This window comes from Pelophylax lessonae (assembly GCF_965119305.1).
Source record: "Pelophylax lessonae genome assembly, chromosome: 3".
In the NCBI taxonomy this organism is placed as follows: Eukaryota; Metazoa; Chordata; class Amphibia; order Anura; family Ranidae; genus Pelophylax; species Pelophylax lessonae.
In genome coordinates this window covers 582,218,936-582,224,935 of record NC_138770.1, presented here as the reverse complement: position 1 = coordinate 582,224,935, position 6,000 = coordinate 582,218,936, and positions in this window count along the sequence as shown.

Below are 6,000 nucleotides of genomic sequence, written 5' to 3'. Positions count from 1 at the left end.
CCTGGAAGCATAGTATATTTTTTCTTACCTGCACAGAACCAATTGGCTAGCAGAGGGAAAAAAACCCATCTATTATCCCTGCTTGAGGCACCCTGCAAGCAGACTCAGAGATCATGTGGGGCAAAGAGGAGGGGAGAGGGAGGACATGTCATTTAAAGTGCGCGAGTCACCCCTGAAGCTAACAAAAAGAGTTAAGGGGGCTAAATACCATAGGAGAGTCTGTAAAGCATTTCAATGAGAATCAGTTGATCATGGTGCAATGCACAGGCCATAGTGGCAGATGGAAGTAGTAGTTTTTTCATTCCTATCCTGTGAGCAGATTTGTGAATGAATGACGTGGCTGTGTATTCTTTGGAGAATAACCCTGCTTGGGGTCTGTGGAATGTGACTATGTTTTTTATGTTACATTTTTATGTTCAGCATTTTTTTTTATAAATCTGAATGCAGCTGTATACAGTAGTTTTCTATTGACCTAAGCACACAGCTGAATTCAGATCTTAAAAAAAAAAAAAAAAGTCTGCATCTAAATTTTGCATACAGTACAAATGCACTCAATTAGAGTACCTTAGTTCCTAGCAACATAAGGAAGTTAGGTGGTAGAAGCCGACTGGGTCCTAGCAACAGAAGAATGCTAGGTGGCAGAAGGCTTTTCCTGCATCCTAGCAACATAAGGAAATCATGCGGCAGAAATCAGCTGTGTCCTAGCAACAGAACACAAGGCTGCAAAAGTCATCAGTGTCCCAGTAACTCAAGAATGCTAGGTTTCCTAGAAAATACCTGCATAGCAGCAACAGAAGGATTCTGTAATGCTGTACACATGTAAAGTTACATGTGTACTGTGAACACAGCAATTTTTTACTTTAAATCCTGCATATTAGTGGCCATATTTTTATACAGCCGTGTGAATGTGTCTAAAATAGCACCAAAAGAGAAATCGGTCTCAAAAATTATATAGAATCCAACTGGGTTTAGGAGTGTGACAGAGTTATTGTCAGTCAAACTGTCACATTACACACAACTGACCTAGTAGTGAAGGGTAATACACTGGCTAATACCGAAGCAATTAAACAAATTGGCTGTAACTCCGCTAATGCCTATGGCTCTCCTGGTGGATTTCTGCACAAGTGATATCAACTGCTTTGTGTGGAAATCCATTGAAAAGCTGAATTCCTAACTCTCTGTTTTGGTACACCTTTTACTTCCCTCCCTAACTTTGTACCCCTCTCCCTTTCTCCCCTAGCTTTGTACTCACCCTCTTTTTCTCTTATTGATTTGCACCCCTTCCCTCCCTTCCTTTTCTTTCCTAGCTTTATATCCCTCTCCCTTCCTCCTTTTGTACCCCCTCGTTATGTACCCCATTCTCTTTTTTCCCTTTGTGCCCCCTTTTCCTCCCCTAGCTTTGTAACTCTCTCCCTTCCTTTCTATGTATCTTCTAGCTTTATACCCCTCTTCTCCAACTTTGTATTCCTCTCCTTATATCCCCCAACATTGTACGCCTATTGGTCATCTTCTTGTATCCCCTTACTTTGTAACCCTCTCCTTCCCCTTATTTTCTCCCTTACCTACAGTCAGGTCCATAAATATTGGGACATTGACACAATTCTAATCTTTTTGGCTATATACACCACCACAATGGATTTGAAATGAAACAAACAAGGTGTGTTTTAACTGCAGACTTTCAGCTTTAATTTGAGGGTATTTACATCCAAATCAGGTGAACGGTGTAGGAATTACAACAGTTTGTATATGTGCCTCCTACTTTTTAAGGGACCAAAAGTAATGGGACAGATTAACAATCATAAATCAAACTTTCACTTTTTAATACTTGGTTGCAAATCCTTTGCAGTCAATTACAGCCTGAAGTCTGAAACGCAGAGACATCACTAGACGCTGGGTTTCATCCCTGGTGATGCTCCGCCAGGCCTCTACTGCAACTGTCTTCAGTTCCTGCTTGTTCTTGGGGCATTTTACCTTCAGTTTTGTCTTCAGCAAGTGAAATGCATGCTCAATTGGATTCAGGTCAGGTGATTGACTTGGCCATCGCATAACATTACACTTCTTTCCCTTCTAAAACTCTTTGGTTGCTTTCGCAGTATGCTTTGGGTCATTGTTCATCTACACTGTGAAGCGCCGTCCAATGAGTTCTGAAGCATTTGGCTGAATATAAGCTGATAATATTGCCCGAAATACTTCAGAATTCATCCTGCTGCTTTTGTCAGCAGTCACATCATCAATAAATACAAGAGAACCAGTTCCATTGGCAGCCATACATGCCCACGCTATGACACTACCACCACCATGCTTCACTGATGAGGTGGTATGCTTTGGATCACAAGCAGTTCCTTTCCTTCTCCATACTCTTCTCTTCCCATCACTCTGGTACAAGTTGATCTTGGTCTCATCTGTCCATAGGATGTTGTTCCAGAACTGTGAAGGCTTTTTTAGATGTTCTAATCTGGCCTTCCAGTTTTTGAGGCTCACCAATGGTTTACATCGTGTGGTGAACCCTCTGTATTCACTCTGGTGAAGTCTTCTCTTGATTTTTGACTTTGACACACATAGACCTACCTCCTGGAGAGTGTTCTTGATCTGGCCAACTGTTGTGAAGGGCGTTTTCTTCACCAGGGAAAGAATTATTCGGTCATCCACCACAATTCTTTTCCGTGGTCTGCCGGGTCTTTTGGTGTTGCTGAGCTCACCGGTGCGTTCTTTCTTTTTAAGGATGTTCCAAACAGTTGATTTGGCCACACCTAATGTTTTTGCTATCTCTCTGATGGGTTTGTTTTGTTTTTTCAGCCTAATGATGGCTTGTTTCACTGATAGTGACAGCTCTTTGGATCTCATATTGAGAGTTGACAGCAACAGATTCCAAATGCAAATAGCACACTTGAAATGAACTCTGGACCTTTTATCTGCTCCTTGTAAATGGGATAATGAGGGAATAACACACACCTAGCTAGGGAACAGCTGAGCAGCCAATTGTCCCATTACTTTTGGTCCCTTAAAAAGTGGGAGGCACATATACAAACTGTTGTAATTCCTACACCTTTCACCTGATTTTCCCCCTAGCTTTATACCCGCCCTTCTCCCCCTTACATTTGTACCCCTCCTCCTCTTTGTCTCTCCTGAGTATGCCTCACCTCAACTTATCTCCCCTGTGTCCCCCTCTCCCCCCTTGTCTCCCCTATCTGAGTACCCCTGCCCTCCCTTTCTTCCCTTAGTACCCCTCTCCCCCCTTGTCTCACCATCTGTGTCCACCTCTCCCCCCCTTGTCTCCCCTGAGTACCCCCCATCCCCCCTTGTCTCCCCTGAGTACCCCTCTCCCCCCTTGTCTGCCCTATCTGAGTACCCCTGCCCTCCCTTTCTTCCCTTAGTACCCCTCTCCCCCCTTGTCTCACCATCTGTGTCCACCTCTCCCCCCCTTGTCTACCCTGAGTACCCCCCATCCCCCCTTGTCTCCCCTGAGTACCCCTCTCCCCCATTGTCTGCCCTATCTGATTACCCCTCTCCCCCCCTTGTCTGTCCTGAGTACCCCTCTCCCCCATTGACTCCCCTATCTGAGTAGCCCTCCCACCTTGTCTCCCCTGAGTACCCCACCCGCCTTGTCTCCCCTGCGTAACCCTCTCCCCCCTTATCTGCCCTATCTGAGTACCCCTCTCCCTCCCTGGTCTGCCCTGACTACCCCTCTCCCCCTTGTCTCCCCTATATGAGTACCCCTCCCCTTGCCTCCCCTGAGTACTCCTCCCTCCTTGTCTCCTCTGAGTAACCCTCTCCTTGTCTCCCTCATCTGAATACCCCCTTGTTTCCTGTGAGTTCCCCTCTCCCCCCCTCGCCTCCCCTATCGGAGTACCTCTCGCCCCTTCTTGTCTCCCCTATCTGAGTATCCCTCTCCCCTTCTCCAGGGCCGGGACAAGGAGTGGGCAGGAGGGACGGCTGCCCTGGGCGCAATGGTTTATTGCAGGGATGTGGCTGCCATGACCCTAACTCTAAGGGGGGGGGGCGCAGTTTGGCATCTTTGCCCTGGGTGCTGGATGGCCTTGTCCTGGCACTGCTATACCCATTGCTGCAGCCTTTCAAGTGGATCTTAAGGCTGGCAGGGCCGGGACAAGATGTGGGAAAGAGAAGAGGCTCTGGGCACAATTATTTATTTCACGGATGGGGGTGCCCTAACCCTCATGTAAGAGACGGGGGGCGCAATTTGGCGTCCTTGCTCTGGGCACTGGATAACTTTGTCCCGGCACTGCTTTGCTCCCCTATCTTAGTACCCCTCTCCCCCTCTTGTTTCCCTTATCTTAGTACCCCTTTCTCCCTCTCCTCTCCCTTGTCTCCCCTATCTGAGTACCCCTCTCCTCTCCCCTGAGTATCCTATCTCCTGTCCGCCTCTTGTCTCCCTTATCTTAGTACCCATCTCCCCCTCTTGTCTCCCCTATCTTAGTACCCCTCTTGTCTCCCCTATCTGAGTAACCCTCTGCTCTCCCTTGTCTCCCTATCCCCCTCTTGTCTCCCCTATCTTAGTACCAATTTCCCCCTCTTGTCTCCCCTATCTTAGTACCCTTTCCCCCCCCCTCTTGTCTCCCCTATCTGAGTACCCCTCTCCTCTCCCTTGTATCCCCTGAGTACCCCTCTCCCCCTCATCTGAGTACCCATCTCCTCTCCCCTATCTGAGAATCCTTCTTCTCTCCACCTCTTGTCTCCCCTATCTTAGTACCCATGTGGTCTCCCCTATCTTAGTACCCATTTCCCCCTCTTGTCTCCCCTAGCGGAGTACCCCTCTCCTCTCCCTTGCCTCCCCTATCTGAGTACCCCTCCCCCTCTCATCCCCCCTGAGTACCCCTCCCCCCTCTCATCCCCCCTGAGTACCCCTCTCCTCTCCCCCTCTCCTTCATCTCCCTTACCTGAGTACCCTTTTGCTCTCCACCTCTTGTCTCCCCTATCTTAGTACCCCGCGTCTCCCCTATCTAAGTACCCCTTTCCCCCTCTTGTTTCCCCAATCTGAGTACACCTCTCCTCTCCCTTGTCTCCCCTGAGTACTCCTCTCCCTCATCTCACCTATCTAAGTACCCTTCTCCTCTCCACCTCTTGTCTCCATTATCTTAGTATCCCTCTCTCCCTCTTGTCTGCCCTTTCTGAATACCCTCTCCTTTCCCTTGTCTTCCCTATCTAAGTACCCCTCTCATCTCCCCTTTCTGAGTACCCCTCTCTTCTCTCTCATCTCCCCTATCTAAATACCCTTCTCCTCTCCCCCTTGTCTCCCCTATCTTAGTATCCCTTTCCCCCTCTTGTCTCCCCTATCTGAGTACCCCTCTCCTCTCCCTTGTCTCCCCTATCTGAGTACCCCTCTACCCCCTTCATCTCCCCTGAGTACCCCTCTCATCTCCCCTATCTGAGTACCCCTCTCCTCTCCCTTGCCTCCCCTATCTGTGTACCCTTCTCCTCTCCACCTCTTGTCCCCCCTATCTGAGTATCCCTCTCCCCCTCTTGTCTCCCCTATCTGAGTACCCCTCTCCTCTCCCTTGTCTCCCCTGAGTACCCCACTCCTCTCCCTCATCTCCCCTGAGTACCCTTCTCCTCTCCACCTCTTGTCGTCCCTATCTTGGTACAACTCTCTCCCTCTTGTCTCCCCTATCTGAGCACCCCTCTCCCCTATCATAGTACCCCTTTCCCCCTCTTGTCTCCCCTATCTTAGTACCCCTCTTGTCTAGCTTATCTACCCCTCTCCTCTCCCTTGTCTCCCCTATCTGAGTACCCCTCTCGTCTCCCCTATCTGAGTACCCCTCCCCTCTCCACCTCTTGTCTCCCCTTTCTTAGTACCCTTCTCCCCCGCTTGTCTACCCTATCTTAGTAGCTCTTTCCTCCTCTTTTCTCCCCTGAGTACCCCTCTCCTCTGAGTATCCTTTTACTCTCCACCTCTTGTCTCCCCTATCTTAGTATCCCTTTCCACCTCTTGTCTCCCCTATCGAAGTACCCCTTCTTCTCTCCCTTGCCTCCCCTATCTGAGTA